Raw genomic sequence first — 26304 nt, forward strand, 5'->3', positions numbered from 1 at the left:
AAATAATTACAGGCGAAAATCTTGCCATGCAAACAGAGGTCAAACAGTTTGTGCCCAAAGAGCTCTTACTCTCTAATAGGCCCAAACCAGAAGGAGTTTAGTCTGCAACATGAAGAATTAAGAAGTCATGCTGCCGCAATCCAGTTGGGGCCTATGGATCAATACAAATCCAATGGGTGTTCACAGCTAGGATAGTCTCATTTAGTTCTCAAGGTAGAAAAGAGTAGCCTAAGGTAGACCCATTATCCTCAGGTGTGGGTTACTACTCATTTGTTACATCCTTGGCCTCACAACAAGTTCTTTACCTTATTACAACTTTCTGTGGTGCTCATGCCCAAGATTCATGAAATCCCATCTAGTAAAGGATCTTTACCCAGGTGTGCCAACCTCCAGGGCACAAAGAGCCCAGCAGTGCCAGGCAGAGCTCTGCTGCTGCCAGTAGGAGCTGGAATTGAGCAGGTGGGTGGCAGGAGGGTGAGAGCAGAGCTGCAGCAGTGTGGCCCTCTTGGGAGAGAGCAGCACGGCTGCAGGTATCTTCATTTCACCCAGCACCCCTGAACAGAGAAGACATCCCCCTGCCCTCAGCTGTGGAACTGATTCCACTGGGGCTCAGCAGAGGTGCAAAACTGAAGTGCTGAGGGAAGGGCAGAGACACAGGGAACACCTCATGGCTGCTTTGACCTCCTCCCCCCAAGTCTCTCTCATAAGGACTTCAACTGTTCCCACGGCCAGTGATATGGTTTGGGCAAGCATCCAGCATTGCTTAGCAGATCCAAAATGACACCTCACACATTCTTGAAGGTGTGAAAGAAACAACCAGGCTGAATCGTTTTACCACCCTCACGGTACTAGAGGTGATACCATAGACTTGCCAAGGAACATAGAAGGACATCCACAAACATTTCACGACCACCTTCTTTGAGCCTGCTTTGTTACTGAAAAGCCATGGGTTTTGGCATTAGCTGGAAAACCGAACATACAACTGCTCAGACAGGCACTCTGCCTTGACTTTCTTATCATATATCCTCAAAAAGGTAAGACTTTTCAGTAATGATTTATATTTATGTCGTCTAATAAATATATTAATAGTCTTCATATGGATCATTTGCAAGCAAATAATAATGCCGCAGGCTGGAAGATGGGGATGGGGTAGCACTGCAGGCACCAACCTGCCAGCTGGGCCCCGGCCTGAGGTTAAGCTACCTGGAAAGAGTCTGGAAGCTAGCAGACAAGAGAGTGAATGTGACATGTGGAAAGCTGAATGTGAGAGGGAATATTGTGAGAAGCTGGCAAAAACTACAGGTGGTGCTGTGAAGGCTGGCTGGATCCCTCATGTGGTTAAGGGGAATGTGTGTGAGCAACAGCCGAACCACACAGCAGGAGTGGAGCACTGGGGACATTCTGGGAAATAGGACCAGTGAGCCTGGTAACCATACCCATAATAGCACATAAGTCTGAGATAACCTGGCTAGCAGTGTCAGAAATAACAAGTTTGGGTTAGGACTAAAGAGGGAAAAGTAATTAGGTGCAGGTTGTCTCTCTTGATTGAGGAATGGAAATGAAGACACAGGGTGGCAAAAAGAGACATCAAGAAACACAGAAATTATTATTAAGATGTGTAATTTCATTTGTCTGGGCATAATGGTCAAGCAGCCCTAACACTTGACCATCGCAGCTGGAGCCAGACAATGAACCAAACCATGCTTTGGGGCCATACCAGCAGAATCAGACCTGCTTCCACCCTAGGCAGAGGTCAGGGGTTGGCAGTGCAGTCAAGTAAACATTTGGACAGACAGATTGAACATCCCAGTATAACCACTTTGGTAACTATTCCAGATCAGATGGCATTAGCAACTGCCCACCAATGTGTAACAGATAGGATTTCAGATTTTGTTTTGGTTTGGTTTTAATTCATTTAATGCAGATAAACTACTGGCACCGAAGAAGGTGCCTTGTTTACTTTTCAAACATGGTCTACAGTCAAGGGTCTTCCAGGAAAATAATTTGCACTGAGAAATCAGCATTGCATCTCCCCTGCCTTAGTGCAGCCACTAATTAGGAAATACAAAATATTTTCTTTGAAGTGATAGTTAGCAGTTCTGCAAGCACACCAAGCAGAAGATATAAATGCAGATTTCAAAAACTTGTCAGGAAAAAGCAAGTTACTCAGAATTGATTTCATCTGAGATTTGGCTGAAGGCTTGATACTGACTTATTATACTGAAATTAGTCATCCCATCCTTAACTTAAGAGAAATATATTTTGTCTTCAAGCTCTACAACATTTCATTCACTGTACCTCAGATCACCCACTAACCAGCAACTTCTAAACTTTCCAGAGTCCTTTCTTGCTCTGATTTCTCATCAGGACTGAGAACCTCCGCACTAATTGGAGATCCTTACAAGAAAGAGCAATTTGTCACCACAGGAGCATATTTTGTGTGCAATAGCAATTTAGCATGGTATGAAGATTCTCTAGAAATTGGAGCTAGAGCTATGGTATTAAGTTTAGCACAACTGACTGGAACCCACATCCTCACCTTCTTCAGCTGTCTCATTTTCACTGCCTGCAAATTTCTTACCTTCCCTTAGCCCCATCTCCTCCATTCTTGAACTAACACAATTCAACAACGCCTTTTTTGGTTCTATAGCAGCTAGTGGCTTAAATACAGTACAAGTGAAGATCCAGTGATCCAACTGTAAGTACAAATGAAGAACAGTTGTTGGGTCCTCTGACTGAGGAGGTATTGCAGCCTTACTGAGAAGCTAGTCTTTTTAGGTCAGTTAGGGTACAGTTAGCTCCTAGTGTAGGATACAGAGAGCTTACCTGGAGACAGTCCTGCAATAGTCCCGAGATCAGGTGTTTGTGGAGCTGATCTCTTTGGCTCCTGCATCCCTCTCCCTTCCAGTGGATAAATTACCAGCTGTGTAACTGGTGAGATTTCTAGCACGTTATTCTTCCTTGAAAACCAAAATTGGAAAGCTGATCAAATATCTTTCAAAAAAATGATTAAAAAAAAAACACAAACAAAAAAAGACTTTAAAAGGATGAGCAGCAGTTGGCCCTGAGAAACAGCCATATTGCAGCAAATGCAACACCCTTTCCTGACAACTGTAGAAAGCCATTATCCTGGAATTTGTCTGGGGCAATAAGGCTAACTCACCCTGCTGGAAAACATCACATTCATCTTGGCAAGAACAGCCATTACAGAATTAACTTATTTCTGATGGTTTTAAAAAGAACTGCCTTGTACAGTTCATAGGAAGGAAGTCTTTTCAGCATGCAGTTTCCCAAGGGTAGCTGCATTCTGAGAAGGCAGATAACTTGGTGTGGGAAGGCAGGAACATTTGATGGGGGAGCAGACCAGGGGAAGAAATTCTAGTAGCACCGATCATCATTTTTGGAAACAGCAGCAGTCAAGCAGATGGCAATGAAACAACTGTTGTTCATCCCTGCTGATGGCATGTCAGATAAGTGAGGTGATGAACCCTCTAGACTCTCAGAGAGAATTGAGATGAATGGCTTCAGCTGGGTGTCCAGCTCTTGGGAAACTTGTTATGCAGGGAGACTCCCATCTCAAGAGCTGCAGGATTGCACTGCAAAAAGCCTGTTTCATTATTTCTTGTTTCTTATGAATCTAGATATCACTGGGCTTAACAGGAAACAAATTTTGCCCTTCTGCCAACATTTTAACTGAGCATACAACCTTTCCCACATAGTCATTGCTGTGATTTACCAGAGAAATCATCTACAATTGCCACAATCAGGACAAAAGGCATAACTTCCACTGCCAAAGCATGGAAATTCCCTGTGAGACCTCAGCCCCTCAATACCCCTTGTTGGCAGTGATAGCCATCATCAGACTTTCCTCAAAAGGATGCTGAACTAGTCTGTGACATATGTGTGGGCTAGTGAGCAAAATAAGTAGCTAATTTTCCAACAGTGACTAAGTGCAACTCTGAATTTGAGGTTGGATTTCTCCTGCATATACTGGCCTTCACAGTTTCTGTAATGATATTTCGTGTCCCCTTCTCACCACATATTTAATCTCTCCAAGCAGAAACAGCCTAGGAAGGGGCTGGTCCATCCTGCCTCCCACACAGATGTCTGCACTGCCAAAGCAGCACCGACAGCAATACCCTTTTTCATCACCAGGCCAGCAAGAATGCAACCTCACCTTCACATCCATAGGTATGTTTGCAGTTAGAATAACTTTTATTTTTGTTATATTACATGAAGTCCAAGCCTTTGGGCTGCAGTGGTCTAGGGACTGCAAAGCTAAGAATCTCCGCAGGCACCTACACAGCATCCCTGCCATGCTGCCCAAGTCACAAGACAGGCAGGGAAAGGATTTCCAGCAAAGAAGAAAGAGCATGACAGAGTCCAGCAGAGGCACAGGTATTCATGGTAGTCCTCATCAAGTTCTGTCCTTCCCCTTGCATCATTCTCCTGAGTGGGAAAAGACATCAGTAACCTTGTCTATTCTGCACATAACTCCCCTGTTTGGATGCAGAGGGCCAGGCTGGCACAGGGAACATAATTTAAGAGCGTCTAACCTTATGTTTGGTAAATTGGGCCCATTATACAACCCTCTATCTGTATCACTGTACATAGAGTACATATTGATGAAGTAGGATTTTGCGTGCTGAATAACATCCGTACGGTACGCAGGAGATATTTCCTGTTCTCAGTGCTGCTCTGTCATTACCTTTCCTGCTTGTTTTGACTGTTTATCTCTGAAGCTGAAGCGTCTAGAGCTGTGAAAACCACAGCTAAGAAAAAGTCATTAATACAAGCATCACTAATATTTATGACAGACACCTAGACAAAAATATTCCATGGTGCATTGCCTTGTTTTCCACATAGCTCAGTAAGGACTAGGGTGCCTTGGAGTTCTATTCTGCTTCAGCTCTCTTCCATTTTCCTCCAAGCAGCAAGGGCACCTCAGAGCAATGGAGATTTTCTGGCCCTTTAACAATACCCTTCTCTGCCAGACTTCCTCCTTTCATAGCCCCCAAGCGCTCCCTCCCCTCTCCCCCAGGGCTAGTTAATATGTGCCAAATCCTGACACCCTGAATGGTTTCCCAACGCCGACACTAATCACGTTTTCGGGAGCAGGTCAGCAGTGAAGGAGCTGAAATTCGTGTGAAAAAGTCCCCGGGATGGCCCCGGTGCCTCACACCTGCATGCCCTATTCATCTGCACTGTTTACACATTGTCATCCACAATTAATTCTTTCCAGGGACGCTCCACTGCCTGCCCTCCCGTTGCACAGGGACCCCATTCTGAGCTGTTGTGTCTGTTAAATTGAGCATGGGGTGCTGCGATTAAATTAAGTTTTGTGGCGCTCTCGCTCTCTCCCTCCCTCCCCTTCCCTTTTCTCTCTGTTAATAACGATGCCTGATGGAAGATTGCTGGCACTGGAGTAAAGAGGTAATTACAGGCACTAAAAGTAGGGAAAGAAAAATTTCTATGTGGAAATGTGAATGGGGACATCTTTTCTGGTTAGCCCTCAGTGCGAGGCGGGAACCGCAGCCCCATGCAATGTCCAGGGTACAAGGAGGAGAGGAGGGCACGGGGGTGCACACGAGGATCTCCCACAGAGCAAACGGGCAAAATTCGGAACTGTGACAGTCCTTACCCACTGGCCTGAATACGGGCTTTCTTCAGCAAGTGACGTTCTCACTTTCTATTACAGCCATGTTTGTGCATATATAGCATACACCATCCAGGCTACTCTTCTCCCAAGATACCATTCCCAAACACACCAGGAGAAATTCTCTGGCCTAAAGGGCTAGCAAGTCTCCTCATGTTGGCACACTTCTGCACTCTTGAGTAAAACATGGAATGAGAATCGCTCACTGGAGGTGAGGAGGAAAAGAAGAGAAAAGGACAGGAATTCGACCAGCTTCTGCAAAACCTCAAGGCAGCAGCTTTTTTTTTCCAAGTGTTTTGCTTGTGCATGAAGTGGACAACTGGTTTTTATTACTCAGATGTCTTCAAAGTCAACGAGCCATTTTTACTGAGAACATGCAGCTTTCTAAGCGAGAGAATTTGGGTGGATTTGGCTTTATGCCTTTTTTCAGCCATTCGCAAGACTCACTACCACAAGCAAGAAGGGCACTGCCACGGTAAGGAGGGCAGAGCTCAGACCCTTCCAGCCAACAGCCTGGACTAGAGCTACAACCAAGCTAAAGAACAGCGTCTGTTTGCTCATGTCAGACACAGAAAAAAAAAAAAAAAAAGACATGAGAGTTGCCTGAAGTCCTGAGGCCCCAATATCCAAGACACACATAACACATAACAAAATTAATTGACTACAAGCGTAGTCTTTTATGTCTTGGCAAACAGTAGCCTCTCTGATTTTTATCCTGTGCAAGAAAATTGCCCCTGCAAGACAAAAATCTTCATGTTGGCAATTATAGAAAGAGCCTTCTCATAAACACCACTGTAAAATATTGTTGCATGCATGTATGAAATGTGCTGGAAAGCACATGCTACATCCCCCTCTAGTGCTGAACTACTACAGAGTAACAACCTAATCCTGCTACTGCTTTCTTCAGGTGGAGCAGAGACTTTTCTGCAACAATCCATATTTAAAACCCAGAAACAAACCTCAAGGGTGGCTGCCACATGTAAAGGCATCTTTATGGGATGATTTTGCTCTAGAAGATGGATTCACAGGGGCTAAGAAGTCCAAGAGTCCTTAAATTGAACAAGCTTTAATACCTCCTAAATACCAGCGTGCATCCAGAGTAGATTTGTTTTGTTTTGCAAGTCTCCTTGTTCATTTTGTGCTTCCTCTTAAAAACTAGGCAGCTGCACACATCACACACCTAATCAACACCCATCCCATTGCATCACAGGTCTTTAGTGCTTCATAACAAGCATTACCTGGGGAAAGCAGCCTCTCTAAGAGCACCAGCTATAGTTATTACCCTCCCAGTCATCCACCATCGCAGCAGCCGTGGTCTTGCAGTCCTTACTCAGGTAAGGAGCCTGGCCAAGTCAGGCAGGGAGCACCAGCTTTTATCAGCTGCTTGTATCCTATTGCATTGTCCTGTCTTGCTTCCTGCACCTACAAGGACAGTCAGGCCTGACACCGAGGTCATGGCAGCCTTATGATTCTGCCAAGTGCATGACAGCTCACAGCAAAGGCATTCCGACTGCAAGCCTCAGTTCTCAAGCATGCGTGGCAGTGTGTGTTGCATGTCACGGACTCTCCCCGTGCTTGGTGACGTAGAGCACTTCAGGTGGTCAGTCTGCATTTACCTCGCATCCCACTGTGGGAAAGTCTCAGCTTATTAGGCTTAGGAGAGGAAGGAAGCCAGAGAGCAGTCAGGCACCAGGGAAAGTCAGACCCAAAGAAGGTACTGGTGAGGTTGAAGAGAGCAAAGACAGGCTTGCTTCAGCAGCTTACCTGGGTCAGGCTGGGCAGAGATCAGGATTTACAACCAGCAAATGTTGGTCTAGCTGGCATCCTCAACTGGACATGGGAACAAGGCAGCACACACAACACCAGCACCATGCTCCTCCTTCCACCCTTCCTCACCCAGACAACAGACCCTGCTTATACAGTCCTTCCAGCCTGGTGCTACGGGCACAAAGCACATAAACTTTAGCAAAAGCCTCCAAGGCCTCCTAACAAAGCCACAGTCACTCAGCAGAGAAGAGCAGCTAAGCCAGGAGGCTCCCTGTACCAACAAGCCATGCTGCACCACCAGCTGCAAGCACTCTCTGCCTCCTGTCTGTATTCAGCCTCAAGGAGAAGTAAGCTCAAACCTTTCCAGATGGGTAAAACCTGCCAAAAATCAGCTGAACATAGGTCTTTACAATGGAGGCATTTGAGTAACTTCAGTGGCAGGTGTTGGGAGCAGCCCTGCCTATGAAACGTGAAGTAAAGGCTCATACTTGAATTATTTCCCTGAAGCAGAATTACTAGTACTCTTAGTAATGTAACTATCACAAAACCTGCAAGCTGCCTACCGACTTCTCCTCCCACTGAAAACAATGAGAGTGGAGGATGTTCAGCAGATTATACCACTTGCCCAGTTAATAAACTATTCATAAAATTATGCACTGTTTTGAAGTGCTCTATAAACATATATTAATCAATCATTAAATAATTAAGATAACTCTCTGTTCTTTTTCTCTGGCACTCCCAAGTTGATGGATGTTCCTATAGCAACGAAGGAGCAGGACTGAGGGCAGGGGGAATGCAGGGCTCAGGAGGCGATGCTAGCACAGGACCTTTGCTCTCCAGCCCTCCAAAAGTCATGCAGGGCAAGCGGAAGGGGGCTGCGAGAGGTGACATGCAGGAAGGAGGCTTTCAATTTTAATGGAGATTCTTACGATGACAGTCTATGCAAATAGGTACATGAAAGAGGAGAGGAAACAGACTGGGGGAAGGGGGAGAGAAATTAACCCTGGTTCAGATTTCAAAGCAAAGCCAGGAATAATTTTTGGAGCTAAGAATAAGTTGCAATGCACCTTATTCTCCCTGGGCTTGAGCCCTGCATAATCCTTAGACTCAGAGTCTGAAATTACAGCCGGGAGGGGGAGGGAGGCCAGGCTGCACAGTCCAGGAAACGCGGCTGTCCCGGCTGCAGCTTCATCACCTTTATGGTTCTTTTGTGTCACCAAAAGGCACTATTTAACAAAGGAGCTGTCCTTTTGCTTTTGCAGGGCCATTGCAGTTGTTTTGCAAATGAGATTGCTTGATTGCTGAGCAAAATCAGAGATCTTTTGAAGCTGTTGCCCAGGAAAGGGGGAGGGCAAGGGAGTCAATTATCCCTCACAGAAAGTAGTAGGACCTGCCTGGTCCTATAGAGAGGTGTTGAGAATGAGCCAGAGCAACTTTTGAATTTACTTTTAGCTAAAATTCATGAGAAATCCCAGGAAGACCCTACAGCCACTTCCAGAAAAGAGAGGAGTCTGCCGAATTCCCAAGAGAAACTCCTGTCCCTACTGCAGCCCACTCACCTCCCTCGGGGACAGCCAAGCCATAGGCTGCCTCAGCCCCAGCCAGCCCCCAAGAGGATTAGTGGGGATCCTTAGCTGGTCGGGAAATCTGCCCAACCGACACTTAGGGGCAGCTCTGTTGCTAAGTCCAGGGGGCCAGTCTGCAAACTCCTGGGAGCTTATTGGTGTAGATCGCAACAAAATCTATGCAGGTACTCACTGGGGACCTTTCAAATCAGAGCACAGCTTCTGCAACACAAAAAGCGCCTCCAGGAATTCAGGGTTGCTGCTGACAAGAAATGGTGTTTTGTGGAGGTGATCTGGAACAGAGCGCTTTTCTTCAACTGTCCCAAAATTTTTCATTTCAATTGAGTTTAGCGTTGAAATGAATTTTCCCCAAAAGGCCTCTCTTCTTTCCTGTGCATGGGGCTTGCGGCTGAGCTGCATTCACTGAAAACAACATGGACCTGGCCCAAGCTTCATGGGAGCTGGGCAGAGCTCCCAGGGAGCACAGCCCAGAGGAGAGAATGGGACCCAAACCCAAGGAAAGGCACTGCCTACTTTAATGTTAAGCAGACTTGAAACTAAATGTTTCATGTCAGTTCAACAAATTGAAACAAAACATTCCTACCTCACAAATGTCAAAATGCTTCACTTTGATCCAAAAAATGTCAAAATGGAACATGGAAACATTTCTGAACATGACTGTTTTAATTCCAGGAAACAATTTTTCCTGTTTTTTGCCGCGGTTTGCTCTGTTCTGAAAAACAGAAATTCAAAATTTCACAAAGCTCCACTTAGAGCCATTTATCGCAGGAGGGAACAATATTAGATATACACGTTTGTGTGTGTGAACACTCTCATTTGCACACACAGCACATCCACTCTGCCTTTCCCCTGTGGCACTCCAGGACTCTCTCTGGGCTGATTTCACCACCCATATAGCTGCTAGGCCTCCAGCCCCATGACCTGAGGATGCCCTTCAGGACCTATAGGAGGTCCCACGTGCCTGGGAATACCCAGTACAACTGCACTGTCAAACACAGGCAGTGAATATCCACAAGATACCCTAAAAACAGGATGTTTAGGGCTGGCACAGCCATCGCTACCATCACCACAGGGTTCGCACACAACCCAGGTCCTTTAGAGTCCTCCTACTCTCAACCAGGGCAGACATAGGCTTTGGTCTAACTTGTTTCAGACCTCATAGTTTGGTGATGATGTGACTAACAAGAAACTGGTTTGAATAATCTCCTCATTTGAGAAGCAATGTTAAAACCAGCACTGACTTAGAGAAAAGAGGGAAGGGTTTAGAAAGTTCACAACTTTAGTATAATTTGACCAGTGATGTTAATTTACACTCTGATGATCCTGTCCACTGAGCATGGTTAAAAACATGCTAATAGGGAGAAAGGTGACATGCTCCTAATCAGGTACTGCATGCCCAAGATGGATCCACGTGTCTGTTTTTGCTTCAGTAGGTGAGATCCTAATGCTGCATCCAGTAACAGTTTGATGACTTTGTATGGACACTACGTTCAGTGTTCTTGCTATGCAGCTCAAGGCTACAAACACAGCTGGCTGTGTCACTGGCCCCTTGGAAAAAGTTCTCCCATTTTCTGTGCCAAGGAACAGCTAAACCAGGAAATAAAGTCTTCCCCTGTGCTCTCCCCATGCCTACCAAAGCTTTCTAGCTGTTCTGTTTACCCGTTTGCTTAGGATATTCCTCTTCTTTCAAAAAGCTAAAAGATATCCTAAAACATCTTTTTCCACTTATTTTTCACAGTCTTTCAGTGTTGATTTCATCTCCACCATGTGCCTCCAAAGAGGGTTCCTTGGTGCCAGGTCCTATCTTGTTTCTACAGGTGAAATGTCCGCATAGGGGTACACTATGGCTCTCTTGCACTGATGGGATAGCTGACAGGAAAAGATTAGCCACATACACACTAGCCTTCCAAACCAAACTGGCCAGGAATGTGACTTCACATTCGTCTCCTGTCAGACTCTCAGCACCTCCTGCCTAGGTTTCCCTGCTACAGACCAGTCTTTCCCTGGTACTTCCATACTGGGGAACTTTTCTGTATCTTGGTCTCTTCCTTATTGGGGGAAAAAAATCTTCTTTTAAATATTTCCCCACCAGCATTTCTGCAAAAAGCACCTTTCATCATCCCTGAACACACAATGTTGTACCAGGAGATATGTTACTCTCATTTTATATAAATAACCAATAATAATTCATTCTGCTAATTCTCAGATTCTCTCCAACTCTTCCAAACTTATTCACCCTCTAAGTATGTAAAAATAAACTGCAGGAACAATTCATATTGCATCTACAGCTAAATGCTCTCTTGGGTTCCACTGTTGCCCAAACAGTACCCTTCAGACTCATTCCGTGTGGGTTGGCAGTAGCTCAGGGCTTGCAGGCTCTCTGAGGATTGGATCTCATGCAAAATCAATCTTCTCGCTGAGACCTTACAGTTTGTTCACAAGGCTTTTGCAAAAACCTAAAAGAACATCCAGAAGACCTTACCCATCACTGGGCTGTCCTGGGCTATGAGAGAAGAGTGGATCTGAGATAGGCTCTCTTCCAGGTGATGGTTGTTGCCACCTCCTGGAAACAGCTTGCATCAGCCTTGCCAATTGCTGGGTTCATCCCTAAATATAGGAAGGCTCCAGGCTTTAAAATGTGATGCAGATGAGTAAGAGATCTTCCTTTTAGGGATACAAGTGTAGTGACACTTCGTGGAAGTAGTATATCACCTTTGAAAACCAAGGCATGCATTGTTTTAAAAATAGAAGATAATAAGATAAAATAAAGAATAACCACAGGAACAGAGAAAATCGGTGTGTGGGTTATGTTCTAAAAGACTCCCCAGTGAAGCTTCAGAAGTGCTCTGTTGCCATCATCCCCTCTGAAGATTATTTCAAGGCGATACTAATATGTGGATCTTGAGTGCAGCTGTTACCATGGGCACATATCTAATCAAAGGGGCCTAATTATGTATATTACCCAATTTGACACTTAGGGAGCACTTCAATGATGATTCTTCTGCTTGTCTGACAAATAACATGATTATTCAGTAAGCTGCATGTGTTTTAATGTTGAATTTTTGTTCTTTCATAAGTAACTGTCTAGCTAACCAAAAGTGCTTTTCGCTTGCAAAGTCATAGCCAATATTAGCAACCAGATTCAATTAATTATGTCTAATTAGCTAATAAATATATTCAAGATTCTTTGTGCTATGCTCAGTCACCTTTAGAAAACATTTCATCATTAGTCACCAAAAAATGAAGTGTTCTGTTTTTTCAAGGATGAGAGCACTTTAAAAACTTCAGTTTAACATTATAAATTAAATGCAATTTGCTTTAAAAATAGATTTTAAAATTTATGCTTGTCTTTAGCTTTAAGACTGAAAACAGATTCTCTATATATGTCTCAGATTTATGGGAGAAGCAAGGAATTTTTCAGGAATATGTCAAAAATAAGTTGGTGGTGCTCATTCTTGGGCCTCACTATGTTAAAAATGTGTAGAAGACTGCTGCTTCTCCCACCCTGCTACAATGCTCCCCGGCACAAGCAGAAAGCAAGGTTTTTCCTGTGACATCTAAAGAATGAAGGAGGCTGCCAGCAGAAGGACAGTGGGGTGGGTAGTGATGAAGGTTGCAGAGCTGAGCCATGCTTTAAAACTGTCATCTGTGACAATGGGCTGGGAGACAAGACAGGAGCCTGACAGACTTGGGTCAGGTCTCAGGGAGATGAGCAATCCTACCTGTGCATACAACAATGTGCTTTTCTTCTCTGTCTTTCTGGGTAACTTTGCTCATCTATTGTTCTCATAGGTATATTCAGAAAAAGGACTGAGAAAGGGCCCTCTAGAATTGTTGTTTTACCTTCCATCCCCATCACACCCACACAGCTGCCAGAAGGACACGTGGTTGGGAGAACCTGCCAGTTTGAGCAGCCTTTTCCTTCCTCTTGTCCATGCACTGAAAGGATAATGTGAGAAGAAAGAGACCTTGTAAGTCATCAGGTGACCAGAAGCACATCACCTTCTGTGCTTTTCTTCCCGTGACAAGGATTCCTCAAGTCTGCAAGAGAGAAATATGAGACGCATGGAGTTGGGTACAGGAATGAAGCAAACTCTCGAGCTGCAGGGGAACAGGAAACCACCCAAATTGTGAGGTGTCTAGGCAAGACTAGCAATAAAAAAGTGTCTCTACCAGAGTCAGTGATGAGTAGGTAGGACCAAGGCAAGAGGACTGAGGAAGTACTCGACAGGCTGAATTGTGTGGTGTCCAGATGAGAGATTACTGATACCAGCACAGCTTGTGGTCTATTGCCTTTGGCAAAATTTTTTTGGAAACTCATTGGCAAAACCAGCCGCTGATCGGAAGAAAAACAAGGACCCTCTTTTCCAGACCCAGTGTGGACACGTGAAAGACCCTCAAGTCAGCACCAGTTGCCCACTGTCATCAGCACAAGTACCCTGCCTCAGCCACCAAAGAGGGGGGTCTGCAAGGGCGCAACTTTGCTGGTGCTGTTTTGAGTGGTCCTGCTCCAGCTGGTCACCTAACAAGTGAGTGAGCTGATATAACTGCAGTTTGTATGGATGTCAGTATAACCCAAATATTAGATGCCCTTTATGTAAAATTGAAGCATTAATAATAAACCACATAATAGGAACTGGAATACAGGTATCCTAGTAAAAGATGGGAGTGTATCATTCAATAGTCCCCATATTGGTTGTCGTCTGATTCAACCAGCAGTCTCTGTGCAAATCAATCCTCAAGTTCCCAGCTTCAGTCACTCTGTGATACCAGGCCTCCTCTCCCTCCCCTAGCACCCCACATCATTAAAAGTAATTAAACTCTTGTCCTGTGTCCAGGTGTCACAAGACACCTGGTAAGTCTCACCTTTAACCAGACACTTGGAAGTGCTGAAATAGCACTGCAGATGCTGCCTCTGGGGCTCAGCCTGCTCCCACCAAAGCACTAGGCGAGCTGCTGGCAGGGCACCCGCAGCTCTGCTTGGCTTCCCAGGGCACAGTAGGGAGCTGCAAATTAATCAGCAGTGCCCCACTGCAGGTCAACACACCCAGCTATCTGTGTTTTCCCTTGTTTGTCAATTTCCATCAGCCTTCATTTTCCTCTAAATCTCTTTGGGGTACCAATTAATCCAGAGGGTTTTCATTTACTCTGGCTGTCCAAATCAGCAACACACGAATACCCCCCACAATCACTGCCAACAGCTCGTAATACATTTTAACTGCTCCTTGGCCTTTGATGTGTTAGCCTTCTGGGCAACATTATCATTACCCTTTATATAGCTCTGTATGTGAATGCAGCACTGCACAGCCACTTGCACGTGCTATGAGTGACTAGAGTTCGCTTGTGTCTGAAATAAAGCACACTGGCCTAAGAACCATGCAAGAATTTTGCCCTCTTTGCTAGCAAAACCCTGAACCAGCCTAAAATAAACACCAGTAATATCCCAGGTTAAGGAGTATTTATTTTCAAAGTGAATGAGCAAATACAGGTAGGAACAGGACAAACCAAAAGAGTTGTTTACCTAGGGAGAAGCCTTAGTGGGAAAAAGGAGTCAAGGTTGAGTCTGGAAGTGTGGACACCATATCAGGATAAGCAGATAGTGTGCCTTCCACACATGCTGGAAGTAAGAACACCATTCTAGCTGAAAGATCGGATAGAGCCAAACTCGCGAAAATGTAATGGGCAAAGTTTAGTGAGCCGGGCTCATTTCAGTTCCAGGCTGGGACATTCTTCACAACTTTGAAGACATTTATGGTTTCGAGGGCTCCCGTAATTGAAATAGTTACAATTGCATTTCTCAGGGAACATGAATCTGCACGGAGGGCATCGGGCTCACGGTTTGGAAGGGCGCTCAGCCCAGCTAGGAAAATGTGAAAACACTCAGAGCCCTGCATGATTAGTTGGACATGGCACAGGTTAGCTAAGGATGGTTTCAGAGGGCCCACACAATCCAGGGGTTCTTACAACAGGGGGGTGGAGAAACAAACTCCCTGTAGTAAGTATTTTTGTGGGAAATGATGGGTATACAATCTTAATATGGGTGTGCCATATTAACACACAGAGTCCCCAAGCCCAGACAGTGAGGGAGGAGATCGTGGATAGTGAGGGAAGAGATCTGGACTTTGCCCAGCCACTCTGTAGCCTCTGAAGTTTTCTACTGGTCCTGCTGTCTTCTCTGACCAAAGGTGATAAATGGCTCCCCACATCACCATGGTCATCCTCTAGCTCTGAATCAAAGTTCTGATCACTGTTGCCCTCCTCTATCCAGAGGACTGATATTTCACTTTTTATAAATTCAAATCTTTGACTGACGAGGCCAAAGCATAATTTCCCTATTGCAGGCATCATTCTGCAAAGATGCATTGGGCTGTGCCCTTGTAGAACAGAGCTTGGTGTAGCAACCATGGCCAGTCTCCAGACACTCCAGTTCTGCAAGGGACTTGTGCTGAATTAAACTAGGACTACCCCATAAAACTGTGAGGAAGGCAGAAAAAGGGGCTGCTTGCAGCACATTGCTGCATCTGTCCCTAAAATAGGAATGAGCCTAATGACACCAAACAATAGCTGCCATTTTGAAGCAGCTAGAGCTCAGGGTGCTCTTGACGATGTGGTAGAAAACACTATCGCAGGGTATGACCCTTGCTTGTGAAATAAATGGGCCCCTGAGAGTTCACTGTGCAATGGCTGCTGACGTGCAAATTCAGGGTTGAAAAATATCAACTGTGCTTTCTAAAAATATGAAAGAGCAATGCCCAAGGGAGGGCAGCTTGGGAAGGAAGAAGCAGAGAGAAGAGCCCAATGCTGTTCCTGCCTCCCTGCAGAATTTCTGGGAAGGCACCATGCCTTTCCATGCCCTTCAGACAGCAGGGTCACACTCGGGGCCTCGCTTGCAGCAGTCACCACACCATGCAAACAAGCACCTGAAGGAAAGAGCCTTTTCCCTTCTTGAGCCTTCAGGGAAGATTACATCCCTACAGCAAGCTTTGCCCACTGGAGACAATCCTCCAAGCCAAGCTATTGGCTTGCAAAGGAGGAGCCACGCACTTGGCTGCAACTGAGAGGGAAACAAGAGGTGCTGCTGTCCCAGGTGATCTCCCCGGGATCCTCCTCACCAGGAGAGCAGGTTTTAAGACCTTGGAAAGGCTTTGCTACCCAGCAAGTCTGAACCACGTGGCCAGATGCACCCATGCAGGGCAGCCTCTGGGATGATCCTGACCCCTGCCACTATCTCTATCTGCCCTTCCAAGTCCCCAGAGAGATGGAAAAGGCTTCTCATGTGCAGGAGAGGCCAGCCAAGAAAAAGGTGCAGAAACAGTTAAAGTAGCTGGTAAATAAAATTCCCAGCAGAAAAAAACATGATCAGGGCAGAGAAAAGCATCCTTTCCAGCACTGCCAACCCCACATACTCAAAAATTATGCATCAGGCTCCAAAGAATCACAGCTTTAAAATTGCAAGGGGTTTTGTTCTGTTTTTTAGAGAAAATTATAAATATTTGAGTTTTTCCTAATTGCAGTCTGGTTTCCTGAAGTTTATGGTCACATTTTCAAACTTTTCTGCAAATCCCTGAGGGCTATGAACTTCTTCTTTATTTTTTTTTTTTTTTAAATAAAATAAAATAAAATTGAGGAGCTCACCTAATGCCCATAGCTTTGGGGCAAACAGCAAAGATCAAAAGACATACTAAAATGAGGAGTATAGGAAACACTGGAGATCTCAGGAATGAACACCCTCTAGTATATGTCTCGTCATTTTTATCCAGTGTTGCACAAAAACACTTTTAGAAGATATTTTGCTGTTTTAACAAACATCACATTGCTTAAGTACTTTATTTGCCAGTATGAAGAGCAAGTCTTCAGTGGCATTTTGCTTCCAAGATAATCTTGTTTGCAGCCAAGGCCTGCAGAAAAGTTAAAACTGAGGCTGCTGTCTCTGGCTGAGGGGACCAGAGAAGCACAGTTTCCAGGAACATGTTGTGTGCTCAAGGTTGCTGCTGTTCACAGAGCAGGAAAGGTGGTGAAACATTATTCAGGGTGAAACCCAGACCGGACTTTCCATCTTTAGCCTGATCCATACAGAAATATGTTGCCCAAAAGGGGCAGGTAGCTGCCATCAACCTACTTTCTTCGTCTCCAAACTGCCACATATCTTAAAGGGACACCTGCATTACAGGGCAGATAGACTGTGGGACATATATCAGCCAGTAAAGACCTCAGTGATTCTGCAAGATTAGAGGCTGATCTGAGTGCAAGCTTGCTATCATGCCTCTTGAAAGGATTTGGCATGTAACAGCCTGATTATTGATTGCTGTCCTTAAGAGAATGTGATCCTCTTTTTGCTCTGATCCTGTTAGCTTTATTTACCATAGCACGTGTTGAAACATCCTCTTGTAGAGATAATGGCCTCCTTTGGTTGCTGTCAGAACAAACAAATGGAAACAAAAACAATGCTGCTAATAATTATGTCCTACTCTAATTAAAACAAGACAAAAACACTGCACTGCTGGGTTTGGTTTGCCATGGCCTGGGTGCTTGGACAAGCCCTGGACACAAGGGCTGACCACAGGAATGCCAATAACCAAAACACAGCAGTGCCTAATGCATGAGTGGAACTCAAAACCATGAAGCTTCCACCAGCCCAGAAACTCAGCAAAAACATTCATGAAGACAAGGAATACATTTGGTACCCAAACTGGGATCCAGCTACCCCGGAGGCTGCTCCTCTAGGCAGAGCTCAGCCCATAGGAGCTTAAGGAGCTGCCAGAGGGGTAAAGTACACAAATTACCAAAGGTTTTTTGACAGTCCCCTTGAACTTTTCATGACACCATGCAGAATAGCTCAGTTCAGGCAGAAGGCAACAGCTTTAGCAGGATGGTTGAAGAGAGGCAGAAATTGGCTTGTCTGTGTCCTACAGCAGGACATCAAGCAAGGAAATAGGTCCAGCTCCCTTCTCCTGTAAGTGAATACCATAAGCTCTGCACATGCTGCCTCTTCAGTCTGAATCAGGGTCCAGTCACAACAGGTGCAAATTGAAGAATAAGGGAACAAACTAAGTGGGGAAATAAAAGGAACAAATGCCTCCACAAATCCAAACTGAAAAGCAGTGGCACAGGCACACCACTGAGCACTCACAGAGCTTGCCCTGTAAACAAACAGCATCCAAGTACTGCTGTACACCCAAATATTTATTTAGTATTACTGCACTGATGGATTGTGAATAACAAGAGCTTGACCAATACTCCAGGATTACCCAGGGATGACCAGAATTCAAACATCCCTTGGAATATGGTTTCAGGTGCCTCACCTCAGCTATGGTGCTGACTTGTGAATTCCTGCCGTCCCCCATGCCCTCAGGCTGGCACACTTGGGACACTCCACTGGCCTGTGGGAGTCAGGCTTTCACACCAGCCTTTCTGTGGATGCTGAAAACAGAACCAGACTTAAAAGAAAACTATAGCAAAAACATGCTATGCTTATCATTTATTAAGGTCAAATTGCTTCTCCTTGTGCTTTTCCCACAAAGGAGATGGCTATAGAGCAGGACCAAGATCGAGACTGATCCAAGCCATCCCCTCAATTGCTTTTTTGATCCTCATGAAAAAGTGCAATGTGGCTGCAGCCACTTCTGCCTCTCAGGGAGCTCTTTGCTGCTAAGCAAACTAACATGTCCCCTTTTTAAAACTCCTAATACCCACAGGAGAAAGAGAAGTCTGACCTTCTAATACACACAGTCTACAGCTTCCCTGTAAAGTCCATGAGTAATCACCAGTGTAAGAAAGGAGAGAGACAAGGTCATTTCGAGGCACCAAAGTCAGTGATTCAAGGATGCTGAAGGAGCGGACAAGGACCAGGCAAAGCCAGGGGCTCCACAGTGACAGCACCATTTTACTCCTTATTAGCCCTGTAACTCTAAAAGGTCAGCTTGGTCCTACAAGGTCAGGCATGCACTTAAACATAGATCTGTTTTGGACTGGATTACTTAAATCATTTCTTCTTTTTGTTCTCCAAAAAAGATATTTTTCCACCTCATGCTTTTTAGAAGTCTTTCACACTGCCACCTGGGGACTTTTTAAGATTAACCGTGGTGGTAGTTCCAAGGCTTTTTCCTGGACATGGAAATTTCTCTCACTTTGGCTGCCCTTCATATGGGAGCCCGGGGAGCAGCAGGAGGCGAAAAACTGGGTGATTAGTCACCATTGTCATAGACCTCCTGGTTCTCCCTGAAAGTTTATATAATGGTCTTGGACTCTTTCATTAATCCTTGGTGATTCCTGATCACCTTATTTCACTTTCCACTTTCTTAACCTTTACTAAATCTTCCTATTCATTATGTAGGAAGGAGGGCTAGTTCATGTCACTAACAGAACAGTTTAAAGGTACGACATCAGAACTTGAGCACAATCTATCCAAAGAAATTATTTAAAATATAAGCTTTGATATAAACAAAGCACACTCACCTCAGCTGAAGGTGCAATTGCCCTTTGTAGATGTACAGCACCCACAGCTGGAAGCTAGGCAAGGGACAGGGCAACCTTCAGCTGCCCAGATCAGCTCTCCCAAGCTCACGTCAAAGAGTCTTCTCATGTAACCCGGAGAAAACACATCATTCTCTGTAATCACCCCACAAAGGTCAAAAGAACAGTAGACAAGGTTCATTCCTCCCATGAAGCTCAGAGCAATGGTTAGGGCTATACATATTGGAGACAGGCTTAAGGAATGCCCTGCTGTCCTCCTGACAGCATTTTATCAAAGTTGCAAGAAAAGTTAAGCTATCAGATTTTTCTGAAGCTGTCTTTGACATCTGGTCCCTTAGGAAATGAAACAGTCAAGATTAACTAGACCCACTAAATACATAGTTAACAAGTAACTACACTAGACAATAAAAAATATCTCTTTTCCTACAGAAAAAAATAAGCATCACAGACATGAACACACGTCCTTCTATAGAAATTCCTCTCAAAAAAATCTGCCTTTAAGGTGATTCTGCTCCAACACCATGCTGACACCCTTCCTGTGGCAGAAGCAGCAAAAACAGAAACACCCTCTGTATCTGGGAATATGGGGTGCCCCCAGTGCTCCCCTCAACACATCAGAGGAGGGTTTCTGCCCCAGACCTGCAGCCTGCTTCCCACCAAGGAAAAATAGAGTCTTTCCCACGTAACACGACATTGTCTGCTGCTACAGGATCCTTAGGGAAACAGAGAATGTACCACAGCAGCCAGAAATCCATGGCAACCTGTGTTTGCCTACCATAAAAATCACCCTTCTCCAGAAGCAGAGCTCTCTGTCTGGAGCAAATCCCTTAGGGGATTAACACCACTGAAAGGATGGGGCAGGACCCTTCCCTCCCGCCGAGGCCCTTTGGCAGTTTCCAGTGCTGATGGAAAGCCTCACTCTAGAAATTCTGAGGAAGATTGAGTGCACTGCTGTAATAGCGGCATTTCTTTCTCCAGAGCTTCCCGCACTGCTTGAGGTATAAACAACGCCCATCTGGCCAGGAAACTCAAATTTAAAACACCCTCCCTAACACAGAGAAGAGGCATCAGAGTAAGCTTGTTTTTCACTGCTGACCAAATGGAGTATGCTCCAGCAGACACTACTGAGTCCTCTCTGGGTCTCTGTCTGGAATGAAGCCATCAGTAAAATTACACAGGGTGCAGCATCTCCACCTCTGACTGTTTAAAATAAATGTCACTAAACCAGGCAGATGCTGGCATTGTGTCCCAGCAGGTACTAATTTAGCCCATACAGAGTGCTCTTACATCATTTGTTCTGGGCACAGCTTAATTGCTGAATTAATTACTTTCCTGTGAAACAAGATTGTACAAGAGGTAATCATGTGATTTTTAAGCCTGATGGATGCTAAATGGGATTTGAATAAATAAAAACAACTTTGACTCCTATCTACGCTCAGGATTGCTGAGAGTAGCACCACCTAGGTAGGGAGCCAGCAAGTGCCTAGCAGAGGGGAACAGAGCAAGGCTGCCACCAGGAAGGCACGGCTGCGAAGTCCCAGCCACCCTGGCATTGGGTGCCAGATGGAGCCACCATCTGTGCCAAAATGCTGCAGCAGACACAGCTGGGCAGTGAACTGCGGGTCACAGTGCTGCCCATTCCTGGTACTTCCCAGTAGCTGCAGGAAGTCTCTAGGGTATGCTCCTGGTATCATGACAGGACCTTCAGCCTTGCTGCAGGGAGCCCTGTAGGACCATCCAGAGCTGGGGGAGCCTCTCCAGCCCACCCTCCATATGTGCCCCTTCCTTGTGACATGCCAGATAGTCCCTCTCATCATGGAGCTGGTGTGGCAACACACTAGCACCCAGCATGGGGATGAGGAGAGAGGGGAGTGTGGCCATCACCATGTCATCAGGCTACAGCTGACCTTGGCCAGTGCTGCACAGCAGCTTCTGCCCAGAGTGCTCCATGTTAGGTGGTGAATGATTTGCATCTCAAGACCAGCCCATTCAACTTGTTTTCATGACTCACCCTTTTGCAGGGGGCTCAGACACCACCACTCCAAACACAGAACTTTTCCTGGGACAGGACAGAACAGACCAGGATTTTAACTGGAAGACTTCCTATTTAAATGAGACGCATCCTCAGGTGATGACAGAAGTGGAAAAAATATGGAGAAAATTGTGGTGGGAGGGAGACACAGCTGGAACAAATCATGACAAATCATGACGATCTCTGAAGAAGCTCCTTGTTCCATTCCCTGACAGTTTCTCCAGCATAGTGCCCACATGTGGGCAGGGCTGTGGTGGGCAAATTTACTCAAAATCACACCGAAATGAGCAAATTGATTATCCAAGCACATAACTGTACAGTTCTCACTGTTTTCTCAAACCTTACCTGAGCAAAATATGGACATAAGATGTTGAAGTCGTGCCTGGTATTGTGGGCCAACAGAGCGTGGAATCTGACATAAATCAAACACCACTGCTCCTGTCAGGCACATCTGATGGAACGGAGCCTCTGGGCAACCACAGGACTGAGCTCAAGTTATACAGGTTCTGTAAAAACATAGAAGAGACAATGATCGCAGCCGTAAACTAGAAAATTGGGCTTCAGCTCCCCACCACTGAAAGAAGCACATAAGCCATTTTGTATTTACCAGATTATTTTATAAAGCTGCATTGTGAAAGCATGAACCACTAACTCCTTTTTAAAAAAAGAAAGTCCACAACACAGCCTCATTTTGAGCTCCAACAGGAAGCCTGCAAACTTGTATACGTTTTCTTGTTCATTCTTTAAATACCTCCTTTAATGCCTCCGGTTTATTAAGTGGCCTGTTGTATTAAGTGCCTGTTGTATTAGGCCATTTCTCTGAATTTGGGACTATCTGACCTCATAAAGGCGCCCTAAGGAATCTAGGGTGAGACTGTTGTTTTGGGAGGTCCGTTCCCCTCGCGGAGGTTCGGGGCGCTGGGCATGCGGCCACTGCCCTCCAGCGGCAGGAGCCGGGCAGGACCCTCCGCGCAGAGCAGAGCCCTTGCGCCGGGGGCTGGCCGCTGGAGCACAGAGGAGTTGAGAGAGAAGAAGCGGACAGCGCCTGAAGAACAGCTGGAAGTTTACCTTTTAGGAACTGAGACCTTCCAGGAAGCGGCTGAAGGAAGGAAAAGGCTTGCTTTGCCTAGGGATGAAACAGGCAGCTTCTCCGAGGCCAAAGCCTCCTCTGAGCAGAGGTAGGTCAGCAGCAGCCCTGGCAGGCTACCAGCAGTATGCCCACGCAACACCCAGGCCCACTGCATGGGAGAATGCTCCTTTCTCCAGCCATGCCCTTCAGCCATCCCACCTCCCACATTGCACCAAAGGGAGCAGCAGCTCTAGAGCCGAAATCCAACTCTCTTGGCCATACCTGAATGCAAACCCCCAGCTCCAATGCCCATGTGAAACAATTGGATGTCCCAGGATGGGGCCAGGGTGAAACAATGATATTAATTTATTCTGCTTCTCTTTGCCAGTTTCTCCCTTGGCTCCCGTGGCGTTTCCTCCATTAACTACAGGGAAGCAGCAGGAATGCTTGAACAATAAACAACTAGCAGGCATTTTTTTAACTATCAGGGTAGTGGAAATATTTTTCTACAGCCCTGCAAAGACAAAGGTGAGAGCATTAGAACATTGTAATTTTTAAAAACCTGAGCTGCAGGGAGGAAGGGGCTCCGGGTGCTGCTGAGGCAGTGGGCAGTGACACTTAGTTGCTTGTCTTGACCCTTTCCTCAGCTCTTACAATACTGGGTGCACAGCTAAAAGGCAAATACAGTGAAAACCAAATAATTTCCTTAGGAAGGCTGGGGATTTGCAGGAAAGAAAAACCTGAAGGGAGGAGTATAAGGAGATAAGGAATTGCTGTGGCCTTTGCTCCCACATTTTCTCTTAATTCCTATGGTTCTTGCTCATATGCTACTTTGGCAGCCCTTGCTTATGTATAGAAATCTTGCAGATGCCCAAGGAAAAATGAAACATACAGTGCTGTAGGCGACCTCCTCCTGCTTGCTCAGCCAGGGCCCAGCAACGAGGTCAGGCAGTAGTCAGTGACACAGAAGTCTCGAGACAAAACCAGTGATTTACGGGGAAGGGCCCTTGTCTCCAAGCACGGCAGTGTGGTACTCACAAAGGTGTAGGAAAAGCCTTGGGCATGGATGTGCAGAGCTGCTGGGAGCTGCAGGCACTGCTCCTCTCCGCCTGATGAGGGATGCCGTCCTGGGCTCCTGAGCTGTTGCTGGGGCTTTTCTAGCCTGGCTGCCAGCCTGGAAAACAAAGTTCCCAACCAAAGCAAGACTGAGTGGGGAGGAACAGGGAGACCAGCTCCAACATTCCTTCCTGCTGCCAGCAGTGTTTCCAGAGCAATAGGGCTGGAGAAGCTGAGCCTACTGAGCTCCCAGATGAATAGGAGCAATGGACATGCTACTGCAGCATTATAATGCCCTTCAACAAAGGGATTAGAACTTAGCCATAGGGCAGCAAACCTCCCTGATTAAAATCCCTTCCCCAGTACTGTAACACAACTATCCTATAACAACTTCCCTATCTGTGAGGCTCTTTTAGACCCAGGTTTTATACTCTGCAAGCAGAGGACAAGATTTTACCAAAGGGGAAACTTTTTCTTGATGCAGAAGGACTGAAGAGTGCTATCACTCACCAACTTCAATCAGGAAGGGATGGAGTAGTGGGTGATTTGACTGAAGCCTCCTACAGCTGCATCCACAGGCATGTGAGGTAATGGCATTCACTTTTCTCTAGTCTAATGTGTTCAGCTCTCTGTTTTTTGAGTCTCTCCCTGGACCTAGAGACAATTTGAAGGCAATAAATGTCTTAAATGAAGGCAAAATCCGGAGGAAGAGATCAGGAAGCAGGGCACCTAAGGAGAGGGCAGGCAATGTGCCATTCCCTAGCATGGCAGGCATAGGGAAGCACATCTCCTGTGCAGCCAGGGGTGGAGCAGCAGCAGGATGATCAGCAGTCACCCTTGCAGCAGCTAGAGGATCAACTACCTTTCTAGTCCCTCTTCCTTCCTCAGCATCAGCTGCCCAGCTCCTGCTTCCCTCCATGCCAGAGCATGGAGTGCATGTCGTGCCATGCAGCCCTGTACTGATAGCACAATGCAGGTACCGCTCAGGGGTGGGTAAAAGCTGCCTATTTGGATTTGCTTGAAGAACTCAGGTGATGTCTGGAGCCCCAGCTGCATCATGATGCTGAAGGCACCATGTGCCTCAGAAAGCACTGCTGTGCCCACTGAGCACAGCCCTGCACTGCAGAGGTCAGTTGAGGCTCCTGCTATGCAGAACGTCCCCTCGTTGCTAAAGACAGAATAGTATTTTGGATATTAAGGCTTGCAGAATTAATTCCTATATACAACCAAAAAATTTCTAGACAGTGTCCGGCTTAGCACATCAGGAAAAGAGACATAAAGGCCCCTAAGAATTTACTAGAGAAATGACTCACCTGTGGAAGCAGTTTCTTCCCAGACTTCCTATCAAGATACTGATTTATGGCCAGAGGAATAAGTATTTTATAACCCTCATTAAAAACAAAGTAGTACCCTGGATGCATCATGTTTTTAAGCACTGGCCTTACCAATATCTCGTGGACAAGAGTTCTGGTTCGTTTTCCTTTGTATGAAGTGTCCATCTTCATAACTTCTGAACAGGTCTCCCTCTTGCTCCCACCAGCTATGTTCTCATTCTCATTGTGAGGGTGGTCGCCGGAGGAGGTGGGAGACCAGAGCAAAAGCTACACAAACTGCACAGCATATTTCTCAAGTGAATGGAGTTCATGGCTGATTGCTTTAAATATGTATTTGTTTCAACAGCTGCTGAATGGTAAGAGCAGTGTCCTGAGAGCTCATGTTTCCCTTGAATTAATTGGGTATTATTTGCACTTCTAGCCTTCCTTCACTTTCCCAGCCACTTACAGAAGAACGGACCTCTAAACCCTTTAGTAGAGTGAACAAAACTGAGGGAGCTTTTGAGAGCTCAGTTTTGGAGCCTGGATCGTGTGCAAAGAACCTCATCGACCAGTATGGCACCACTGTTTGCATTTGGCCAGCAGGCCACGGACAAAGCCCTGAATGCAATCCTTGTCATGGTCCTCTTCATCATCATGGTGTCTCTGAGATTTCAATGGAGATAGCTAATTAACATGTGTGAACTTTATAAGTAGTGAACATGTAAGACATTTACTGAATATGTAAGCCGAGAATGGGACACGCACAATTAGAGGAGCTATCATCCTGTGTGTCCAGTGCTGATAATAAAGGAATGCCTGCCTGCTAATGCTCACAAATTGAGTTTTAGGGGTTTCTTATTTGCTGATTTACAGAAACAAGTCTCTGAATGGTGTCACTTTTGGAGTGGGGAGAGGAAGAAGAGGACAGAAGTGCCAAGTATTGCAGCTGAAGGAAGGAAACATTTGGATCTTTTGCTAGAGAAGTACATAAAGAGCTCAAAACTTAATTTAAAAATATATACAATATTGGTATAAATGTAAGGTAGACTCTTCTCCAACTTCAGCAGGTCCATAATACCAAAGCTCAGCTGTCTATGTGCAACGATGGCTGAAAAATGCACTGCCTAATGAGATCCTCTACCAGTCACCCCTCTGATGTTTCCAGTCCAGCTTTCTGCAGTCCCTGGGAACAAGGAAGCAGCAGAGTAGCTGCTACAGAGCTGCTGCAGGATCACTTTACCACATTTCATAGCTATGCGGAAGGGTAACTGCCAATGGGGAAAAAAACCTACCCTCACTTGGATCCTCAGGTACGCCTTCAGTGCAAAGCAGTTGACGTTCAAAACAGC

The 26304-nt window shown here is 45.7% G+C and overlaps 1 long non-coding RNA gene across 3 annotated transcripts in view; it reads right to left on the reverse strand.

Annotated features, from left to right (window-relative positions):
* LOC114055494 overlaps nt 1-26304 on the reverse strand; it is a 36474-nt gene that overhangs the window by 9347 nt on the left and 823 nt on the right. Inside the window, exons 2-7 of one of the 3 annotated variants that reach the window (XR_003570741.1) lie at nt 24150-24293; nt 22583-23097; nt 21860-22020; nt 19465-19583; nt 12853-13050; nt 2827-2960 (exon numbers count right to left, since the gene is read on the reverse strand). This is a non-coding gene — a long non-coding RNA (uncharacterized LOC114055494). Of the gene's footprint in view, nt 1-2826; nt 2961-11337; nt 11513-12852; nt 13051-19464; nt 19584-21859; nt 22021-22582; nt 23098-24149; nt 24294-26304 lie in introns of those variants that run through there. The other 2 variants (XR_003570739.1, XR_003570740.1) reach the window with 2 other exon arrangements.

The sequence above is a fragment of the Empidonax traillii genome, unplaced genomic scaffold (genome assembly GCF_003031625.1).
Source record: "Empidonax traillii isolate 1590-97213 ecotype Southwest subspecies unplaced genomic scaffold, ASM303162v1 scaffold56:size2478089, whole genome shotgun sequence".
Taxonomy (NCBI): Eukaryota; Metazoa; Chordata; class Aves; order Passeriformes; family Tyrannidae; genus Empidonax; species Empidonax traillii.